The sequence below is a fragment of the Equus przewalskii genome, chromosome 25 (genome assembly GCF_037783145.1).
Source record: "Equus przewalskii isolate Varuska chromosome 25, EquPr2, whole genome shotgun sequence".
NCBI lineage: Eukaryota > Metazoa > Chordata > Mammalia > Perissodactyla > Equidae > Equus > Equus przewalskii.
In genome coordinates, this window is record NC_091855.1 from 37,669,913 (window position 1) to 37,693,696 (window position 23,784).

Below are 23,784 nucleotides of genomic sequence, written 5' to 3' on the forward strand. Positions count from 1 at the left end.
CATGGCCCCTCCTCCCTCAGAGCCTGCTGACCCCAGCTGGCACATCTACTCCTTACCTGCCAGATGAGGCCCGTGCCCCTGGTCCAACCGTCCTGACGCTGACGTCAGCCAGTCAGCCTGAAGCTCCTCTGAGCACAGGAGGTGTCTCAGGGTGGACACAGCAGGCGCTGCCCTCTCTTCCTCTGGTCTTGGGCTTCTTCACGTCTAAACTACACAGAGAACAGGAGCAGCTCCTTCAGAGGTTAAGAGTCAATTCCAGCCTGAGGCCCTGGCATGATGCGTCCCAGCCGAAGTATGGAGATGGAGACTGGAGGAGGTCGGCCACATCCCCGGGTCCTAACCAGCCAGGCAGGCAGCGCAGAGCGGGAAGGGGGAGCCTTGTATTTCCTCCTTCCCTCTGCGAGAGGAGGACGTCACAGCAGATGCAGGCGAAGCGGGTTTGAAAAGTAGATGGAGATGACCATCTGCAATCTGTCTTCTCAGTTTTCCCTGGGCTCTTCTGCCTCCCTTGCACGGGTGGCAAGGCTCTGAACCTCTTAAATCAGATGCTCCACAGAAAAGTGTAAAGAAGACAGAAGTCGGGGAGACCCCGCCTAGAGAGCCTTTCTGTGCTGCAACATCTTGTTCTGTTTCCTTTCGGCCGCCCACTCCTCTGCTTTTTCAAACACAGGAGAGCTCATACTACCTACACTTTCGAAAACTATTTGCTCCCTGGATTTAATGTTACATCCTAGGCATGTCTCTGCATCATTGCAACATTTTGTGACAGCATTTTTAATGCACGCTGAAAATCCTTTGCTATGGGCGTAGGACATCACTTAGCTGTTCCACATCTAGAGCCTCACTTGTGCCAAACTACCCCCTTGAATTTCCCAAAAGTCAACGTGCGAGAGTCAGGCAGCTCCTTACTGAGCCTGCTCCCACCGCAGGAAGGAGCCGAGACCCTAACCGACTGCGTCAGTTTCCCACGACTGCTGTAACAGGTACGCAAACTGGTGCCTTCAGACATTTGTTTTCTCAGGGGTCTGGATGTCTAACATGGGATTCAATGGGCCTAAGCCAAGGGAGGGTCATGCTCCCTCCGCTGTCTCCAGGGGAGAATCCATTTCTTCCTTGCCTTTTCCAGCTTTTAGAGCTGCATTCCATGGCTCATGGCTCCCTCCGCCATCTTCAAGACCAGCAGCATAGCATCTTTAAATCTCTCTCTGTTTCCGTCTTGACATCGCCTTTCCTCTTCCACAGTCAGGTCTCCCACTGTCTCCCTCTTATAAGATACTTGTGATGGCATTTAGGGCCCACCTGGATAATCCAGGATAACCTCCTCATCTCAAGATCCCTAACTTTATCGCATCTGCAATGTCCATTTTGCCACACAGGGTAAGGCTCACAGGTCCCAGGGACTAGAACCTGGCTAGGTTTGGGGCATCATTTGGTGGTTCACCCCAGTCCAGGGTTCCAACTTCGAACCTTGGGGCTGGCAAGCATGAGCTCAGCCGGCTCTCAGCCTCTCTCTACTCTTCCCTGTGCTTGTTTGCTGGAGTGGCTGACCCCGTGCTGAAGACCCTGCCAGACTGCTGGCTTCTTGAGGGCCAATGAACTGACCTAGTCCCCTCCGCCTCCAGATGCTAGAACAGGGTTTGCATCTCATGAGCAGATGCCATGATGTTTGTTAAATAAGTAAATGAATTTATGATTGATAAGAGCGACCAATACAGAAGATAAACAAGACAGTAGCTACGGTTCGAGAATTTTAAGTCCAAAAGCCAGCTGTACACTAGCCAGTGGCTGAGGGGTTTGGCAGAAGCCATTGGTTCTCGCAAGGCCTGACTGGTGAGCTCAAGGCTGCACCGGACAAGCTGACCCACGCCCAGCACAGCAGCAAGAGCCAGTGTGAGCTGCTCCAGCTCCTCCAGCCCCACACCAGCCCTCGGAGCGTGAGCACGTGGCTGCTGCTTCACCTTACAAATCTCACCCCCAATGTCTCCTGGGGCCACGCTAGCCCAGAACTATGCAGGGGAGGAAGTTCTGGAAAGCGTGTTTCCAGCTTAGCTAAGTTGACACAGCACGAACCCACACACGGTCCTAGGTGTCCCTGGTTTTGGCTGAAAGGAGCAGCTTTGGAGCTCAGACGTTCTCCGATGTCCTGCTATGAAAAGTCCCAGGGGCCACAGCAGCTGGACTCGAAAGCTGTTTGCTGCTTCTCTGGTGCTTTACTGTGGCTGAACAAATCATTAGTCTACCCTTGCTTAAAGTCACTTTATTCTTATTTGCAAAACAAATACATGGAGAAAAATGCCTTTAGCTGAATTCCTAATTTTACCAGTACCCGGAGGCTCCTTTTTCACAGGTTGAGTGGATTGAGCTGGACGTGGGAGGTCATGGTGAGTTAACTACGACCGTGAATGTTGGGGGGAATCAACCACCTACGACAAATACGGTTTTCCACTTAAAGTGAACAAACATGTTTCTCTACCCTGAACTTTCTAACAAATGTGGTTTCTACAACATTCTAGTCTCAGGGTGTGAGTCATTAGTCCTTGCAGCTAGGACAACGAACCCTTCAATATTACTGGAAAGTTCTTTGCCCCTCTTAGCAAGTTGGTTGGGGAACTCAACTCTATGATGACAAGATACAGAAGAAGTGTATATTGACTTAAATCTTAGGCTCCCAGCGATGCCACCTTTCCTTCCATATCTACCAAGATGTAAGGGCCAGCTCCTTCTCAGGAGGTCATCTCAGCCACCTGTGCCAAACGTCGCCCATCCTTTCCAAGTTTCTAATGACGCTCCAACTGAGGTCTGTATAATTTCTGGCCAAGAATGAGTTATAGCATATGGGGAATCTAATTTTCTGTTTCCATTCTAGTTACTTTATTCTCCTGAGCTTGTGGGTTCCATCCCCCCATCCAGAGGGCAACTGCCCATCTGACTTCCATTACAGTCATGCAACAAGAAAGACAGCAAGAGTAAAATGAGGAACATAGAAGCAAATTTACCATCCATGGAGCCTCTGCTATGTGCTTCTATCTCATATGCATGATCTCTAATTATTAAAATATAGTAGTATCATTATTCCCTTTCATAATTGACGAAATGAAGATCAGCTTGGTTAAGGACTTGTCCAACATCAACTTAGCGTTCAGGCACTAGACTTGGGATCAAAACTCAGGTCTGCCTGTTTCCCCAAACATCTCCAGCCCAGCCACACTCCCCCGACACGTTTGTAGCTGCAGATGGAGGCCGAACTTGAGAAGAAAGACCCTCGCTAGACTCAGAAGAGCAGAGTGGGGAGGGGGCTTAGCAAGGAGCCCCTGCACAGGGAAGAAAACTGAAGCCCAGAGAGGGGACGGCATGTCCAAGGTCACACAGCCAGCAACATCGAGCAGCACTGGCTCCTGCTTTGATGCTCTTTCTGCATCCCCCAGTTTCATACTCCATGCCCGTTCACTTTGCGGGGACACATCTGAAATCAGAAATGGGAGGTTCTAAGCGCACGTGTGGAGCTGAGGAAGGGGAGGGTGGCGGAGGCGGGTTTTGTGTCTTGGAGCTTGTTTCTCCACTTTCTTTTTGGACTTTATATGAATCGTAAGTGGGCAGCAATCTGGAGCTGTACCACTTCCTTATTAGGTTGGTGCTACTGTGGGGAAGGGACACAGGGTATTTTAAAAGACATAGCAGGTCAAGAACTTTTCATAAAATATCAGATGAGAAAAAATAAAATTGAATCAGAATGTCTGTCCCACATTTGGGGGGAGCACCAAACAAGCTTTTTATCAAATGCGCGGGTGTACCAACCAGGCATTGACCTCTGGCATGGAGATGGAGTGGAGCCTTTTGGTGTCTGGCCTGGCTTTGCAGAAATCGAGGAGTCGCAGGGACCGAGCAGCCGCCGGGCATCAGGCAGGAGTGCTTTCAGCTGCAGGTAACAGAGAACCTGGCCAACGTGTCTGAAATAAGAAGGACTTATTTTTATCACGGAACAGAAGCTTTGGCACGTGTTTGTTGGGTCAGGGCACTGAGGCAATGTCTGTGACACACTTTTCCTTTCCCTGCTTTCTGTAAGATGGCTCCGGGTGTCAATACCTGTGACACGTGCAAGCACAGAAGGAAGGAGCAGGTGGGAAAATGGGGTCTCCAGCAATCCTCTGGTCTTCCCTCCTCCCAGCTTCAGCCATATCCTCAGGCTGGCTTCTCTCGTGGTAGCAAAATGACCCCCACAATACCAGGCCTCACACCCACCCTGCTCTTACCTGTTGGCTCTGTTGATGCTTCTCTCTGACATATATTAAAAGTTCCTCCTAAGCTGGACTACTCTCTGTTTCCCAAACACACCATCCTGCTACTTATAACTTGCATCAGTTAGCTGCTGCTACATGACAAGCCACTCCAAAATGCAGTGGCCTAAAGCAATTGTCGCTCACGGGTCTTCAGGTCAATTGTGCGGTTCTGCCAATCTGGGCCGGGCTTGGCTGACCTTGGCTGGGATTGCTCATGTGTCCAGGGTCAGCTGGCAGGTTGACTAGGGTTAGCTGGTCTAGAATAGTCTAAATGGGATGAATTTGCTCTCCTTCCATGTGCTTCTCACATCCCTCTGACAGTTAGCTGGAGCATGTTTCCTTGGTGATGGCGGGTCCAAGAGGGAGGAAGCCCAATCATGTAAGAGGGCAAGCAGAGCTGTGCACTTGCTTCCAAGCCTCTGCTGGCATCATACTGCATCGGCCAAAGCCCAGAATGGAACTGGAAGGGGACTGCAGAGTTAGAAGTAGAGAGTGGATGCAAGGAGGCCATTAACTGAGGTCGTTAATGCAGTCTACCATAACAGCCAAATGACCTTGGGCAGGTGAACACAACCTCTCTGTGCTTTGGTTTCCTCATCTGTGAAATGGCAGTAATGACAGTACCTACCCCATAGGCTTGGGAGCATCAGTGAGTCACTGCCTGTCAAGTGCCTGCCTCTCTTTCTTCTCTCCAGGCTCGCACTGACTCATCCTTCATGTCTCTGGTGTTGGGTAGATTGATGGAGGATGGGGAGTGATGGAGACAATCACTGGGCCAGCAGTTCAGAATCCTGGTTCTAGATGCAATTCTGCCATTACTTATCTGTCTTACTCAACACCAGGGGCCTTAGTTTCCTAATCTATAATACGGGATTTTTAATACCTCCTTGCCTCATCTCTGACCGTCCTTGTTCAGCTGTGCCTTGGCTAGGGCTCCCCTGTTAGCCATCCAACACCAACAGGAGCAGAAGAGCTGTGGGGACTTGTTGGGCTTTGCCCTTGGACTCCAACTCCATGCAGCTCCCTTGGCCACATCCCAGCAGGTGGTACCCCACCCGTGGATTAATACTAATGGTATGAGTTTCCTTTGCTGCTGTAACAAGCTACCATAGACTTAGTGCTTTAAAACAATGCAGATTTATTCTCCTACAGTTCTGGGGGTCAGAAGTCTGAAATGAGTCTTTCTGGGCCAAAATCAAGGTGCTAGTGGGGCTGCATTCCTCCTGGAGGTTTCAGGGGAGAATTCTTTTCTTGGCCTTCTCGAGCTTCTAGAGGCTGCCCACATCCCTTGGCTTGTAGCCCCTTCCTTGCATTACTCCCAACTCTTGCTTCTGTCATCACATCTTCTCTCACTCTGACCTTCCTGCCTCCTTCCTATAAGGACCCTTGGGGTTATACTGAGCTCACCCAGATAATCCAGGTTAATCTCCCACCTCAAGGTCCTTCACTTAATTACACCTGCAAAGTCTCTTTTTAACATGTAAAGCAACACATTCACAGGTCCAGGGATGAGGACTTGGACATCTTTGGGGGCTATCATTTAGCCGACTGCACTAATTAACTCACCCTAACTTAGGGTGAGCTAGGGGTAAGCTCTCCTAGGTGATGTGATCTAACAAACAAGCTCTGGATTGAAAGCATAAAAGGTAGGAAAGGATCCCATATGTTCACATGGCAGGTTCAATCGCCTGAAAGGGTTTTCACACGGTGCCTAGCTCTATCCTTGCAAAAACCACGCCAGGGAGGCAGCATCACCCCATTGCACAGAGGAGGAGACTGACGCCCACAGGAGCAAGGGAATTAGCCCGAGGTCATGTGGCTTCTAAGTGGCAGGGTCAGGATTTGAACCCAGGTCCTGGTGACTCTAAATTCACCAACACAATGGGGCTCAGAGTGACACGTAGGAGGAGACCGGGGCTGAAGGGCCCCGGATGGACACAAGGGGCGGGTGAGGCCTGGAAAGGTGAAGTGCCAGTGGTCACCAGGGCCTTCTGACCCCTGGTGGGCCTTCTCCCCAATACAGCCCCTCCCCTCCAGACACAGCAGGCCATGTCCCCCAAAACAACCACCAATGGGGGAAAGGGCTTGGTGTTCAGAGCTGCCTACACGCAGCTCGACTCTAACCTAGAAGGAAAGAGAAGAGACTCTATGACACCCTGCTCAGGGATACCCCAGGGCCGCCTGTCTCTGTGTGAGCAAAGCACGCCCTTCCCTCCAGGCTGACCCGAACTGCAAATGGATTAACATCACTACCACATGTGGGTTCCCATCGGGGTTGGTAGGTATCGTTCGATTCCGGTTTCTTTCCTGGGCATTGCCTCCCGTGCACGGGGCCAGCAGAGTGTGGGGAAAAGGGCTGACACCATCCCCACGCCTCTCATCACAGCACAGTTTATCCAGCACCCGTGTGGGCCTGGCACCCTGCAAGGGAGGCGTTCCCCCTACGCCTGTTGTGCAGATGAGGAAACTGAGGTGGACTGAGGCTCAGAGAAGTTGAGTGACTCACCCAAGGTCACACAGATAGAGTGGCGAGGCCTTGCACTAGTGCCACACTCTCTCCCTCTGATCCACACACCAACTCCTTATCTTTGATGCGTGCTCTGAGAATTCTCCAAAGATTCTTATTATGTCACCTCTTTAATGGCCAGGCCCGGAAGGCAGAGTGATTGGCTGAGGTCCCACTGTGACTTAGGGGCAGGCCTCCTGACTTGGGGTGTAACGCCTGTCATGCTGTCCACCTGCATCAGTCATTCCCCATCCAGCTGGGCCCCGGGTGTGGCGACCTTGGCTAACCCCAAGCGTTTGCCTGGAACTTCCCAGGGGCGGCGCCCCTATGAGATACTGCGAGGGCTTAGCTGAGCCTCCCTGGGCAGGTGTTTCCCCTCCTGAGACCCCCTTTCCTCAAGTGCTAAGTGGGGCAATCCTCCCTCCCCTGGGTTTGCTGACAATATAATGAGATATCGGATATACACTGAGTTCAGGGCCTGGATTATGGAAGTACTTGCTAAATGGAAACTCTGCTATTAGATAACATAATGTGACAACATAATCTAAATAACATGTATCTAACATTATTAGTATGATTATTAGTCACACCCAGCATCTCATTTGGACTTTGCAACAGGAAGGACGCCTGGCTCCTAACGGATGCTCAGTCACCACTGGGGAAACGTGCTGAATGAGACAGGTGTCCTCGTTCAGGTTTACAGAGAAGGAGCTTGAGGTGCAGAGAGGTCCGCCAGCTGATGAGTGGCAGAGCTGGGATTTGAACCCGGGTCTGCCTGGCTCCAGGGCCAGCCCTCCAACTCCTGCCCGTGAGTCACAGGCCCCATTAGTGGGCAGACAGGCAGAAGCTCTCCTGTCTGCTCCCTGTCAGGTCTTGGCATGGCCCTGTTGGTTGCCCTCCCCGCGAACCAGGGCTGGGATCCGAGGGCCGGGAGAGGAGAGAGAATATGCACAGCCTGCACAGCAGCACAAAGGGCCTGGGGTGCCCGCTGCATGCACTACGCCTGCCTGCTGCTGGAACTCTGGGCCGCGGCTGGGGGAGGCCCTGCTCACATTCGGGAGCCTGTGACTCCCTCCTGAGAGGCTCCTGCTGGGCAGTGTGAGCCGGGCTGCCAGATAAGGCCACTCACCACTTGCCAAGCTGTCTGGGCTCACTGGAACCTCAGCCTTAGTCTAAAGGCCAGAGACCCTGTCGGGAGTCGAGGTGGCCCCTACCACTCAACCCACTCACTGAGGGGAAGTTTTCTGATCTACCTCTTGCTGTTAATGATTCTATCCCATCTCTAATGTTTTCCCATGAGTCGAAATTTTTCCCTAATAGGCTATAGCTGCTGTGAAATAGATAATTACAATAAGTGATACGTATTTTTTGTGTGTATTTCAAAAATGTTACTAGAACATCAAACTCATGGTTTTCCCTGTAGTCTTGATTAGAAGGAAGCTACTAAAGGTAGGAGTGGAAAGTCCACCTTTTCGGCAAACCATGGGAATGACAAATGACGTCCTGACTCAGGACCACAAGTGTTTGGAACTAAGTCCTCCTGCTAAGCGTCCAGAGGCGGGTGGCTTGGACAGGTGGTTTCTAGAGGGGACCCTGATCCAAGGAACTCTATTTGCGTGGCTGGTCCTTCACAGCAATCGGTTGGCCAACACCGTCCACTGCTCATCGAGAGCCTTCTGCTGGCCAGGGGCCGCTCTCCGCACCTTCACGTTATTTGATCTCACAGAAGCCTGTAAGACGCGCCTTCTAACCCCTTATTTGCACATAAGTGAACGAGACTAAGGGAGTGAGAAAACTTGCCCAAAGCCATGCAGACGTGGCTGCAGAGTCAGGAGACACACCCAGACCCCACTCCGGTGGTGGTCCCGCTGCAGCTTAGAGCGCATAGGTTTCCCTGATTCGTGTCCCCAGGGCCTGGCCCTTCGCAGAGTTTGCAGAGTGGATAATGAATCACGTTACTGTTTACAACCCACACATCACGTCACCTTGGCCCTGTGTTCAGTGAGTTAGAAGCAAGCTACAGGTCACACCCACACTCAAGAGGAGGGGACTCTGCACCCCCACCCTCAAGAGGAGGGTGTGAACATCAGGGGTGGGGGTCCCCGGGCGCCACTTGAGAAGCCGCCTACCACACTTCACAGTCCATATTTCAGCCACTCTGCGCTCCCAGCAACGCCCTGAACCCTGCCATCTGCCGCTGCATGTGCTGTTCCCTCTGCCTGGAATTCCACCCCCTCCCCCTTTGCCACCGTATCCTAAGGCCTCCGCTTAGATGTTATTTCCTTTGGGCTTGAGCCAGCGGTACCCAAATCTGGTTTCTTCTATCATAACATTTATCACCCTGCATTACAATTTTTCTATTTACGTGTTAATCTCACCACACTGCCCCCCAACCCTGCCCCTGCCAGTGCCTAACATAGGATCTACACAGGACCTGGCACATGGTGGATGCACAATAAACCCTTGTTGAATAAACGAAGTATCGAGCCCCAGCTTGGAGCCCAGACCCCGCTCCCAGTTCTGGGCCCCGTCCCCTGCCCAGGGGCTGTCTGCTGGATCATCTCTCCCCTCAACCCCTCTCAGTAACTAGGCCAGGCCGTGTCTGACTTCCCCTGACTTTGAAATAACTTCCCCCTGCAGTTCCCAGGTGCACTTTGCTGGAAACGCTCAATGTTCTTTGCCTCCCTCCCTCCCCACCCCGCCTCGTCACTCCGAGGCCCTGCCAAAAATTGGAAGCTCATTATTAAACCAGGAGCTGTCTTATATTATCCCAGAGACTACAGATGGAAAATATTAGCTTCTATCTCAACTGAGGACTGACAGAGTAAAGGCTCCTTGAGCTGTTAGCTGTCAAGGAGAGGAATACAAGTTTTTCATCTGCATGAGTAATTGTTTCCTGCGTTATCCAGAGAGACAACAGATTTACATCCCAGACACTTTCCCTGGGCCAGAGCAGCTGCCACTGCAGAATCTACTCACGTACTTTTTTTCTTCCCTCTCCTTCTTGGAGTTGATCAGAATAGAAGTTGGGGAGGTGAGGGGGGAGGGGGCTCTGCAATGTCCAGACTGGGAGGAGTGGAACCAGGAAGGTGCTGGAACAGAGATGGAGGCTGGGCCTGGTGTCTCCGGAGGAGGCCAGGAAAGTTGGCAAAGCACAGAGCGGTCAGCTGTCCATCCTCTCTTTCCCTCACGCCCACCCCAATGCACCAGCTGGTCCTGTCAGTTGGACCTGCAAATATGGCCCGAATCCAGGGCTTTCTTAACACCTCCATCTCCACCACTCCAATCCAGACCACTGCATCTCTCACTGGGACTCCTGCGACGGGCTCCAAGCGGTCTCTGGCTCCTGCTCTTAAGTCCTACAGTCCATTCTCCACACGGCAGCAACCGAGATTCTAGTCCACAACCAACTCCTGTTTCTCATAGCCCTCAGAAGGAAACCCTGGCTTACGAGGCCCTTCAGACCTGCCGCCCATCCCACCTCCTAATCTCACCTGAGCTCACTCTTCCCCTCTTTGTACCTGCCTCTCTAGTCCCCAAATACCCCAGGCTAGTTCTGCCCTTGGGACCTTCACCCTTTTGTCCGTGTCCTGGGAACATGCCCCCCAGTCACGCACCTGGCTCCTTCTCAACACGCACCTGGCTCCTTCTCTCTGCTCAAATGCTCCTCTTCAGAGAGGTCTTCCCTGACCACGTGGTCTGACGCAGCACCCCCTCCACTGCCATCTAGTCTGTTATCATGCTTAATTTTTTCCCCATCACACTTCCCTCCATCCAGAATCATGCCAGTTGTCTTTTGTTTGTCATCTTTCACCCTGACTAGAACGGACGTTGATGAGGGCAGGAGAGACCTGTCTGTCCTGCAGCCCCAGGGTGGCGCCCAGCGCAAAGCAGGGGCCCCATAAATCTTCACTGAACGAATCAATGAAAGCCAGGTGATAGAAGGCCGAGGGAGGGATACCCAGCAAAGGGGCAGAGCTGGCACCTTAGCAGGTGGGGGGCAACCGCTGTCTGAAAACAGCCGCTATATGGTGATCCAACAACAATAACAGTAATCCCCGCTACTACTGTGTTTTGGGTTTTGGGTGTTTTAGGTTCCGAAATTGTCCGAAGCACCTTTATCTACAGAGGTGGGTTACAAACCACTGCGACAGGGAGATTCCGCAGAGGACGCTGCTCCCCAAGCCTCCGGAGGCAGAAGGAATCACCATCGTGCTGGAGAACACAGGACCCAGAGTGAGAGGGGACAAGAGGAGAGGAAATCAAAAACAATACAAACAGAGCAAATCCGGAAGCTTCACACAGCCAGCGATTGAAAGTACAAACTCTCAGTCGCCTCCTGCCCTTGCCATGTTCTCTGGCTCCGTGCGATGATGGAAAACCTGCTTCACAAAGCCTGAGGTCTGCACGCAGCACGGGGCGCTGATTTATATTTTAAATGAGAGGAAGACGGGCCCTACACCCAGCTGAGAAATCTCTTGCATTCCTGGACCTTGAGTATCAGGAGGCTCGGAGAGTGTAGACATCTAGAAGATAGATAGTAAAATGCAATCTGAATGGAGACCTTTGATTTTAGTCCCAAATAGTCCAGCTAATGAGCTTGGTAACCCAGAAAGTCCCGCAAACGTTTCAGAGCAGAGCCAACTTTTTTGCACTGGATCGACAAAGGGCCGGGTGATGGCTTCCTACTTTCTTTTCAGTGTAGTTAACTGTTCTCCTAAAGGAAAATTTCTATTTCTGATTTGTTTCCCTTCTCAAAGCAGTGTGGGGAGGGGAGGTGACAATGCACCGTTTCCACACCACCATTCATCAAGAACAACCCCGGACAGGAGTTATTACAGCAATATTTCCATATGTCACCTCTAATGTTCACTAATGGGAGGAAACCGAAGCTCAGAGGCTGAGCAGCGTGTGTGCCCTCCCAAAGCTGGTAAGCTTCGGAAGGCAAGTTCAAGCCTGGGTGTCTTATTCCAAAAGATGTGCTCTTTATGCTGATCTTTACGACTTCTCTTGTGGGAGGCAGGAGGCCGTCAGTAGCCAGAGTTTAGTTTTTCCAACATTTATCAGGCACCTGTTATGTGCCAGGCCTATTGAAAACACCCAGAAGATGCACTCCAGCGTCCATGTTACCCATTCAGCATCAGGAAGGCTGTCATGCGGAAGTGGGGCTCGAGGCAAAGCCCTGGACCACAGGCAGCCCTCCAGTTCCTGCAAAGGGGCGTGTGTGTGTGTGTGTGTGTGTGTGTGTGTGTGTGTGTGTGTGTTTGCTGGGGGTTAGGACTGGGGTGGAAGGTGCTCCGTGCACTGTCATTATTAAGACAGATCTTCTGTGATGGATGGGCTAGGATGTGGGGCAGTGGCTCAGATCCTAGTTTCTGACACCACTGTGCCCAGCAGACAGCCTGGGGATGCTGAGTTCTCAGAGGTACTGATTAGGCCTCCTTTATACACATTTCTTCCCTAAATCAGGATGGAATGAGGCTCGAGCTGGTCCAGGACTGAGCTTGCAGGGGGATGAATGGCTCCAGATGATGGGAAAGGAGGGGTGATGACGGATCACGGACCCAGTGGTCACGGTGGGTAGGCTTGGCTGTATGTCACACACCTGTGTACATTTGGGGGTTGTTGGTGACTTCTGCTTTGCCCCTGTGCCTGCCCATCTCCTGCAGCAGGTCCCTAGAGCGTAACAAAAACAGAAACACTGCGGGAATCTCCTTCCTCCTGGTCGCTAGGGAGTCAGTTGGGTGGATAAAGGTGGACGGCTGTTGAGTGATCACTTCTCTTGCTCTGTGTGTTCGGTGAAGCCTCAATTAGCCAGATGCCCCATCACTGAGACACTCAGATTTCTTCGACGAGAAAGGTGAATGATGGGGGGAGAAACAGACCCTGTTATCAGAAGTTTGGGGGGGGGTACTTTTAGGATATGATTGATGGTTACCTAACATTTCAAACCTTCCTAGGTCAAAAGGTGAGAATCACCAGTGCCAAGATGTGGAAACCAAATGGAAAACCAAAGAGTATAGTGTTTCCAGGTGGGAAGGGTGGGCAGAGTGAAATGACACAGGGAGGCCAGGACGGTGTCTGCTGAAAGAACCATTAGCAGGATGGCCCCTGGGGACCTTCGAGAGGGCGTTTTCAGTAGAGGGTGTGGGGTCATGGCAGGTAAGGGGGTTGGCAGACAAAAGACGATAAGATGCTCTGGATGAGATGTCTGCCTGAGGGACAGTGCCCCCAGCCATTTCTGAGAAGTCTGGCTTCCAAGGGAAAGCTGGAGAGCTAGCGCGGTACCCAAAGATGGCAACCAACACCTAAAGCACTTACTGTGTGCCAGACACTGTCCCAAGTACTCAGCACGGATGAGCCACTGAATCTTCACAACTATAGGGAGCAGGGAGTATTCTCACTATCCCGCTTTGTCAGGCAAGTTACTTGCTGAAGTTACATGGGCAGAAAGTAGCAGCGCCGGGATTAGAACCCAGGCAATTTGGCTCCAGAGGGTGTTCATAAACCACCTACTCTGCTCACTACCAGAGAAACATGGTGGTGGGGAGGTTGTTTTTAAGGGTGGGAGGGTCCTCACCACCTTTGTGTGAATGGTAGGGAGGGAGAGATGTCTTAACCCCTCTCCTCTCCCGCAAGTCAGGTGTCAGCCAGCACTCCTGGGACCCAAGGTCGCCAAGCAACCATGACCATGGACTTGCACATTGGGCATTTGACCCATTACGTTTGTGCAGTGAGGTCCTCTCCATTCCATCCCCAGAACATCTCCTACACAAGCTGGAGCCTATAGGGCCCACGTTTAAATAAGACGATGCCCTTTGTTACGATGCAGTAGCTTGGAGCTGGGCCCCAGATGCCCTGCAGGGTTTACAGGAGTGACTAGTATTCGGCAATGTAATGTGAGAGGTTTGCTGAGTTCTGGGGGACCGTGTACCCTGCTTGGGAATCCCAGCCCGGTTTCCATCAGTCGATACCTAGAGTCTGCAGTGTCCACCGTGGCCCCATGCTGTGGTGGAAGAGAGGCTGGACTGTGGAGTCAGACACACTGGGGTTCAGGTTCCAGCTCCTCCACTAACCAGCTCTGCGATCTTGGCCAAGCGAGACGGGCTTTCTCAGCCTCGGTTCCTCATCTCTCAGATGAGGATGGGAGCTCAGGACATGTGAGTCTCCCCCCCACCCCATCCAAGCCTTTGGTAAGATGCTTGCTCTTTGCAAAGACCCAATTTCTTCCTCATAAGAAGGCTGCCACTGGGCTTCAGGGAGTGACCCACTTACAGCCAATTGCTTCCTTCTAGGTCGTTCTGATGTATTAAATGAAGAACCATTTAAAACCACAGCCCAAAGAGCCAGAGGGAGCGGCTGCAGAGGGGCGATGAAGTGGAACCCCGAGGAAGCTTTGTACCACAGTCAGGAGGAGCTCCAGGCACACAGGGGCAGCCTCCGCAGCCCAACAGATCCCACGACCCGCCTCAGGAGTTGTGCTGCCTAACTAGGCCAGTCACAAAGTGCCTTCGAATGAGACGTGATAATTACAGAGACCCTGGGGCCTTCTGCACCCACCTGCTTCCTCTATACTGACCCCTCAGACCTCTCTTATTTCATGCAAACTCTCGATACCCAGGGCCTCTGCTGTGCTGTGAATGCTTTGATCTCTGAGTGCATTTCCTACGAGGCGTTGGCAGGAAGAGAGTCTCTGAATGATCTGTATTTCCAGCATACCTCTGGGTTCATGTTGGACTTGGCTGGGGCTGTTTTGAACCAGAAAACAATTTGACTAAAGGCCATTTCAGTCCAACATTATTTGCTAGGCCCTCCCTGTGTTTCGGGCACTGGATTTGATGCTGAAACACAGAGATGAATGAGAAATGGTACCTTACCCTCAGTTAATGGGTCACCATGGACTGAGGCCCCGCCATGTTCCAGGGGCTTTACCAACATTATCGTTATTCCCTATAACAACCTAATAAGGGAGATCCCATCTTCATGTTACAGGTGAGGAGTAGGAAGCTCAAAAAGGTTAAGTTATGATCTCGAGGTCACTCAACTAGCAAGGGCTCAAACTAAGCTTGGATTCAGGGCTGTTTCACAGCAGGACCCCACAGGCCTTCAAGTGCTCAGGGTTACCTTTTGTCAGGGAGCCAGGAGACAAAGATATAAAACCTTAACTACTATCCAGGTACTATAAACCCCCACGTTCTAGGTCAAGGCCGAGTGAGACTGATGCTTTAACAGAAGGCAAGACATCTCCATTCTGCCCAAAGGGGACATGGGAGCCCCTGCCACAGGCCAGACGCCGGGTGCTCCTGGTTTCCTAACTTGTTTGCACATGGAAAATATTATTATCGTGGCTGGAGGGATAAGCACCTTTGCCACGCTCTCTCTCCATTCTTATGAAGAGGCAGAAGGAATGAGTGACATGAATTTAACCCTTGGTCCTCCAACGGAGCTCTGCCATGAAAGAGGAACACAGCTCCCGCACCCCACACTCCTTCCCTCGGAGCAGGGAAGATCAAAAGGCCCTCTGACAAGGATGGAGACCAAAGTCTGCAAGGGCAGGGCGGGCCCTGTGCTATGGAGAAAGGACTGTTTCCTCAATTTGGCTTTAGACTGTCCGGTCCTATGGGGAAAGAATGTCTGTCCTTGGGAGTACTGCCAGCTTGATAGACCTATTAGTAAGAGAGCTGGTGGCTCGCAGTTCTTGCCGATGAGGAAACTCGAACCACAGAGGCCAGCCTCACCCCAGGCCAACAGACTGGAGCCCATCAGAGCAATCGCACCCTTCCCCCCACCAGGCTTGTAGGACTGGGCAGCACCCACCTGGCAGCACCCATCTGGCTGAAGGCTACACTCTGCTCTAGACAGAGGGCGAGACCAGAAGGACACTCTGCAGGGGGAGAGAGAGGGCCACGGGAAGGGAGGACTCACTGTGGCAGAGGGGGAACGCATGCAAGCGACAGACTGCAGAAATGGACGCTTGTGAGGAGCGGGGGTTATCCTGCAAGTGGGGAGGCAGGACAAGGGGCGGGGGTGTCAGTCCGCTGGGGAATCTCTCCTCGTGAAGACCTAAGTTCCTTGCTGTTCTGTCTGCAAAACAAGGCACAGCTCAAGTTCTTTCAAACTCTAGCATTCATCTCTTCTGTATCAAAATTTTCCTTCTGGCACTTTCTAACCTTCAGTAGAGACACCCGCGTTTGCCTGCCCAGCCTGGTGTGCTAGTTTCGTGGGAACCGATGTTGGGGGACCTGGTTCCATCTCACCCGCTCCTAGTGGAGCAGGGGCCTGGCCAATAGGGCACACGGCACCACTTGTCAATGTTTGATATTATCAACTGATTCGGGGGCGTTTTCTTTTCGGCAATATTATGGGTTTTTTTATTTTAATGTATCTCATTTTAAAAATTTGTACTGGGGCTGGCCTGGTGGCGCAGCGGTTAAGTTTGCACATTCCACTTCGGTAGCCCGGGGTTCGCCGGTTCAGATCCTGGGTGTGGACATGGCACTGCTTGTCAAGCCATGCTGTGGCAGGTGTCGTCCCACATAAAATAGAGGAAGATGGGCACGGATGTTAGCTCAGGGCTAATCTTCCTCAAAACAAAAAAGTTTGTACTTTCTCAATTCCTTGGAGGTTGAATGTTTTCTCATACAGCAAATGGCCACTTGCATTTCCTTTTCTGTGAATTTATTTGAATCTTTCCCTATTTTTCCAATGGGCTGTTCTTTTTACTTATTGGTTTGCAAGAGTTCTTTCTATATTCCAGAAACAAATACTTTACTCCACACTGTTAGTATTTTCTCTCACTTTGGTCATTATTTTCTGATTTAGTGTATTGCTATAAGAAGTTGTACTTTTGGGCATCCCAAAATTAACCAGTTTTTTCATTTGCCTTTTGCTTTGTGCATCATCTCTATGAAGGTCATCCCTACCCAAGATCATAAACATATTTTTTGTGATTATCTCATAACGATTTTATATATTTACTTTCTAAGGCTAGGTCCTCTCTAAGCCATCTGTAATTTTATCTTGCGAGAGGCGGAGCAGGAATTTTCTTTTGCCCCCACTGATCTGGCCTCCCTAAAACATCTAACCGCCCTCCTCCTTTTCCCTCCAGCTACAACAGAAAGAGCCCCTCCTCCCTTCAAGGACAAGACACCCACTTGGGCTCCCACCTCTGTGCCTTCCTTCTTCAAGAACTTCCTTCTGTTTCTACCTTGCCTGTCACCATTCCCTCCTTCTCTCCTGGATCATTTCCATCAGCAAAAGGACATGCTTTAATTCCTTCCACCTTTAAAACAATTCTCCCTCCCTTGGGGTAAGCCAGAGTAGTTTGCAACAGGCTGATGCTACTGCCAAGCTATAGAAAATCTGGATAAAAATAAAACATGCATTTTCCAAAGCATCAGGGAGCCCTGGCAGGAACAAGGACCAGAGGAACTGAAATTCTGGAGGCGGGAGGACAGCTCCGAGGCAGGCATCTGCAGACACTTTTCCCTTTGGGTCATTTGATGATTCTGGGCACAGGGAAGAGGCTGGAATCCGGGCTGGGCCACAGGGCTGCTGTGGAGTGAGAGAACTGGAGGACTGAGGGACCTCAAACACCCAGCCAGACTCCCTCCCGAGATATGTGTTGAATTATGCAGCTGTGTGATGTGAGAGGCTGAAGACCTCTGAAAAGCACAGTGGAATTCTCTGGAGTCTTCAAGAAAACAAAGACTCCCCAGGGTTGGAGCTCCTGAGAAGAACCTGGCAAGAGCTGAAAGCACCGGAGGGAACAGTGACCTGACACCGGCCATCAGCCATTGCAGCTGCTTTTCCTGAGAACACTCGCCCATTCGGAGGCAGCTGGACAAATGTGGAGACTTGAGGGATCTCAAACGCAAGGCTGCTGCCCTCTCCCCAAAGCTTTTTAGAAATAGAAGCATGTCAGTGCAGGATGCTGAAGAGCAAAGCCAAAGCCCCAAAAGGCAGAACAGAATCTCCTGAACGTCTTTGTGTTGAGACGAACACCCACCAGCCTCTTGGCTGATGGCCACACTCCAGGAACAGGGTGGAGTGGTGGTAGATGGACTGATTCTTATCAAAAGTGTAAATGAACCTTGACTCAGTGCTGTCCTTATTGGAATTAAGCTGTTGAATACTTCACTCTATCTGCCAAGCAGAAGAAAGGGGGGGAAAGACAACATTATCTAGAAAATTTCACTGCTTTTATATACAATTTTTGGTATTCCTCCGAAAACTACTCCTAGAGAAAAAACCATATAACTGAAAGGCAAAAGAAAAAGCAGACAATAGAAATGGACCCACCAGTAACCCAGAGTTATCAGAAAAGAACTTTAAAATAACTGAGACGCATGTCTAAGGATATAGAAAGAATGATGGACAAAATGGTTCAGAAGGTAGAGTTCATCAGAGCAAGTTTGAATCTATAAAAAAACATCAAATGGATATTCTGGACCTGAGAAATGTAGTATTTGCAGTTAAAAAGTCAGCTGATTGGTTTAAGAGTAAATTAGGTACAGCAGATGCCAGGGTTAATGAACTGAAAGATAAGCCAATAAAAAACAACAAAATTGAAGCTCAGAGAGGAAACAAGGAATTAAAAAAACCAAAATCGAACAGAGCATAGGAGGCATGATACACAGTTTAAAAGGTCCAGCAATGTGTAATTGGAGTCACAGAGGGAGAGGAGAGAGAGAGGGAGACAGGAATAATTGAAGATACGATGGCTTAGAATTTCCCAAAATATCAGGGAAACTATTACAGTTAAGTAAATTTATCTAGATCTTTGGATATGGGGTCAATATGCCAAACTCAGTTGCTTTTTTCTACACCAGCAACAAATATAATACAGAGTTTAAAATAAAAGCACTTAAAATAGCATCAATCAAATACCTAAGAAGAAATCTAATGAAAACATAAAGAAAAATTAAAAACAATCTAAACTGTGGAAGTATATACAATATCTTGAGATTGTAAGGCTCAACAGGGCAGAGATGTTAATTCTCTTCAAATAGACCTATAGATGCAAGACGGTCCAAATCAGAATCCTAGCAGGCTTTCTAGGGGGGAGGGGTGAGAATTAACGAACTGATTCTAAAATTCATATGGCAGTGCAAAGGGTAGAGAATGGCTGAATTAGTCAGGGTTCTACAGAGAAAGAGGACCAATAGGATGTGTATATATGTACAAACGTATACAGACAGAGATTTAGTATAAGGGATTGGCTCATTATGGAAGCTGGTGCCAGTGGGGAGGCAATGGTGCAGATGAAACCCAAAGGCAGTCTGCTGGAGAGCTCCCTTTTGCTCGGGGAGGTCAGTCTTTTTGTCCTATTCAGGCCTTCAGCTGACTGGATAAGCTCCCCCGACATTATGGAGAGCAATCTGAACTTCTACTCAAAGTTCACCAATTTAAACATTAATCTCATTTACAAACACCCTTTAAGTTGACACAAAAAATTAGCCATCACAATAACCAAGGCAATCTAGAAGAAGAATAAAGCTGGAGGACCCACACTATAAGACATCAATGAACTATTTGAAAGCTATAGCAAATTAACGATGCGCTATTGACACAAGGATAGAAAAACAGAATAAAGGAAGAGAGAAGACAGTCCAGAAACAGACCCAGATTTATGATGGAAGTGACAAGACAGGACAGGAGAGAAAGGATGGTCTTTTAAATAAATGGTATTACATTAATTGGATATCACCAAGGAAAAAATTAATCTAGATCTCTTCCTCACATCATGCACAGAAAGAAATCACACCTAAATATGAAAAATGAAACAACAAAACCTTTAGAAGAAAACAGACTATAACTTCCATGCCTCGGAATAGACGGAACTTCCCTAAGCCTCTTCCTCAGTTCTGTGGCTGGGTTGAGTTTCTTTTACCATCCTGCCAATTCACTCTGCTTACTGTTTGAAAAAGCAGAGCTGGAACTTTTTACAGCTTTTGTCTATAATCTCACCTGAGCCATCGCCATCCAGTCCCTTTCTGGTAGTCCCTGATGACTGAGTTGCTCTTTTGTTTTATCATTCGTTCAAACATTTATGAAGTGTGTACTATGCTATTCCCTTTCCCAAGCACCGTCTTTGCTCCTGGCCAACCCGGTCAAAACCAACCGGTTAGACTGGCGCTTTAGATTCTCACAATGGAGCATCAGCCTCCTCCCACTGCCTGCCCACCCACCCACACCGCTACCACATTCCTATCCTGCATCCTGTGAGCCTGCATCCTGTGAGCCTGCATCCTCACCGCTGGCTAATCCTCATTGTGCCCTGATCTCCAAGCACACCCTGAATGTCCCCTCCTCCAAGTCTTTATTCATGCTGCTTGCCCAGTGGGACAAGCCATGCTATTGCCAGGCTGTCTCCCTCCAATGTCCTGCCTGCCTTGGCCAGCTTGGGCTCAGGACATGGCAGGAGCTGAGCAGAGCATGCAGAGGTCTCAGTGACCTTACCCAGGCTTCCAAGGCCTTGCTCAGTGCCCCTTTATTGGTGGTCTGGAATTATCCGCCCGGCCTGGGTGCCCAGGCACCAGGATACCTGGTTTAGAGCTTGGGAAGGGCTCCCCCTGCTGGAGGAGGACAACATTGGGTCCAGGCACGACTGTCATGGACAGGCTCTGGGGGGAGCAATCCTGGAGAGATCAAAGTGCTTCCCAAAGACTTTAGTGACACTCGCCCCAGAGAGTGACTCCTTCAAGTTGCAGGTACCTGAGATGGACAACCCGGTTAGGAGACACTGTCATATCTCAGACATGATATAGATCAAGGCCAGCTGAAGGACAAGGGTCCAAACTTCAGTTCTCATCCCCTGTCATCTCTGGTCTTTCTTCAGTGCAGGTCCAAGGGACCAGGGGTGGGGGACAGGGCAGGAGGAGGGTGATCAGCGAAGCAGACTGTTCATTTGTGGCCTCAATACTATCCAATAGTTTTGTTCTTCTTGCTCACGGAAGCCTCCACTCACCTCCTCACCAGCGACTCATGGGGAGGCGCTCTTAGCCTCCACCTCAGACCCGCCATCATTTCATCAGCAGCCACGGTGGATCTCCCTACTCCTGGTTCTGCCTCTTCCACATAGTGAGCCAGACTTGCCCAAGGCAGGCAACAAATAGCATGAGCGTCAGAGCCAGGAACAGTTGAATGCCCATCCTTCCTCTGCCACCCACCTTGTTCAGGTTACTAAACCGCTCAAGCCTCAGTTTCTTCATCTATGAAATGGGGATGACAGTCTCTAGCTCATGGAGTTGTTGGGGGACATAAATGAGACAACATATGTAAAATGCTTGACTTGGCCTTGGTGCTCTGCACAGGTTAACCAACTCTGCCCCCACTCCATTTACCGCCACAGCCCGCTCGTCAGAGTGAGGTTGGGAAGACCAGTATATGGAGTGATAGAGATAAACTCTAGCTGCATTAGTGTTACAAGGGTAGGACAGATGGATTCTGCTCGGGGTGGGGACTAGTCTGGGAGCATAACCACAGGTCAGCATTTTTCGGGTACTCACTATGTGCCAGACACTGCTCTTCATACGCAGTCTCATTTGACCCTCATAGTAACCCAGGGGTTGGTACCTGTAGTGGACAGGCTTCTGGGGTCCCCAAGACCCCTGACTCCTGGGACCCACACCGTTGAATAATTAGTCCTCTCCCTTGGTGTGTGGGTAGGACCTGATCCTAACCGATAGAACATGGTAATAGATGTATGCAATTCCATGTATGTGATCACATCATACAAGGTCGTAACGCCCCCATCTCCTAGGGCTCACAGCCCTGCCTCTCCCTGCACCTCCTTCACTCCCACCCTGCGGCTCATGGCCCCGCCCCCAGGGTCGCTGGCCCCGCCCCATGCAGGAGCCCCCGGCTTCAAAGGAGGCTGCACGCCTGTGAGGCTCCACGTGCCTCGAGGCCCGCCGGGGGTGCAGCGATCATCCTGAAGCTTCTGCCTGAGGCCGCCCCGCACTGCCTGTGGGTCCAGAGGCCTGGCATCTACGAGGACGAGGAGGGCAGCGCTTGGGTGACCGTAGTCCCGTAGGTCAGTCCTCCCGGAGAGCTGGGGGCAGGGGCTTCCTGGGCAGCGCAGTGAGAGGTGGGGCACGAGGAGAGGCGACGGGAGGGCTGTGCACAGACCTCAGCCACGTGAGCCCCACGCATTCTGCAGTAGGGCCCAGGACAGAGGAAAGAGAAGGCAGTTCTCAAACCTGGGAAACTCGGTCCCTGCGGGTCTGAGCACAGCAATGTTTATGCCCGACCCAGGGCCCCGCAGGCACAAGCTTATCCGTAGGGGATGATGCGGTACTGCGTGGGAAGGCCCCGGGCGCAGGGACCTCAAGGCCTAGTCCTGCCCTCGTGCATGCTGGGAAGGCCCCACAGATGGGACAGCTATTCAGCTGGGCTCTGCAGGATGAGTAGGAGTTCTCTAGGACCAGAAAGGAGGCAGACCTGGCACAAGCAAAGGCACTGCAACTTAGAAGCAGCAGGTGGGCCAACAGTGTCAAACCAACAGTGTCAAACCAACAGTGTCAAAGTGATGTTGGTTTCAAGTTCCTAATGTGAAAAATGGGAATAATATTCCTCTGTGGCAAGTGAGTCACAGACACGCCTCACCTGAACGGCTTGGGCGAGAGTTTGACAGACAACACATTCCAGAATCCTTGCTCTGGAAATTGGTTCAGGAGGCTGTGGGGCAGCCCCTTGAGCTGGCCAGGGCGGGGCCTGGTGCCCTGGAGGGACTGCAACTGGGGCTGGCCCTCCTGCCCCTTGGTCCTGCTTGGGTTGGGCGTCCAGTTTGCTGCCTGTCTCCGTCTGTCTCCTCCCAGACCTTGCTGGCCCTGCAGACCTTGAGTGAGGACCTGTGTGCCCCGACCTTCTCTTTGCACACCAGCCTCCTTGGGGGGCAGGAGGTGGTTGGGCCTCTGCCCACTCTCTTTTTCCTGTTTCATCAGTTAGCAGCCCCTCTGCGCCGCTCAGCTCTGCACTCAGGGTGACCTGCCTGGGTGGGCATTGCCAAGGGCCTCATCTGTGTGCTGGGCCAGCTCCCCTGCTGGCTGTAAGCTGTGGGTTCTCTTTCCTCTTTGTGCCCCTCATGCTGGTCTTCCCAGTGCCGCTCCCCAAAGCCCCTGCCCTGCACGCCCACCAGGCCCTGTGCTCAGCCAGACCCCTGAGTGCCCCCCAACCACCGACCCCGGCCTCCCCTCAGGCAGGCAGTGGCTCAGTATAAGAGAGGCCTCAGAGGGAGCCAGGTCTGGACTTGAGACTCATAGGTCCTGTGGGCATCAGTTCTGCTGACACTTGGGCCTGAAACAGATCAGGAACTGGGCAGCCGTCAAGTCCTGAGCCTCAGTGAGCCCATCTGCACAAGGGGAGTGTGGAGGGATGGGTGTGGCCTGTGGTTCTGCTCCTGTTCAGTCGTTCAGCTCACGGCAGTGATGCTGGTCCATGAGGTTACCTCCTAGCACCGGCTAAACTTCTCTGCTCGTGGTCCACTTGTGTGCTGAACTGGAGCTTATCTTAAACTGGTTTCTACTGTAGAAAAGCAGCAGCTGGCGCCGAAAGGTTAAGGTACAATTTGAATGACCCATGTCGTATCTTTCCACACTGGGAAGTTGTGATCGGCCCATTTCAGCAGTGGGACAGTGGTGGGAGGTAAGGTGGGGGAGGCTTGTGTGTGGGCTCTTTGTGAAGCTGTGCTGTGAAAAAGGCAGAAAAGATGGGTAGCCGCTGGGGAGATCCACAGCAAGGGCCGGCTCTCACAGGTGGACGATGCCCCGCGTGTCTTCGCAGGAGAGACAGGGTGACGGAGGTGACAGCCCCTGAGCGGGGAGGGGTGAGGCAGGAGTCCGAGGCACTGACCGGGTCTTGCCCTTGTAACCAGAGGGAAGAAGAGGACAGTGTGGATGCAGAGCAGGGTGACAGGTTAGTGACGTCAAGAAAAGGGAATTCCCTCCCCCACACCAGTCACAAGAGGAGCTCACCAGTGAATTAAAGTTCCAGCCTTAA

At 51.2% G+C, this 23,784-nt stretch overlaps 1 long non-coding RNA gene across 1 annotated transcript; it reads left to right on the top strand.

Annotated features, from left to right (window-relative positions):
- Positions 1-380: 380 nt before the first annotated feature.
- LOC139079331 (uncharacterized) lies at positions 381-4,293 on the top strand. The gene is made up of 3 exons (XR_011532879.1): positions 381-983; positions 2,665-2,797; positions 3,799-4,293. It is a non-coding gene; the product is annotated as an uncharacterized lncRNA (long non-coding RNA).
- Positions 4,294-23,784: the final 19,491 nt, after the last annotated feature.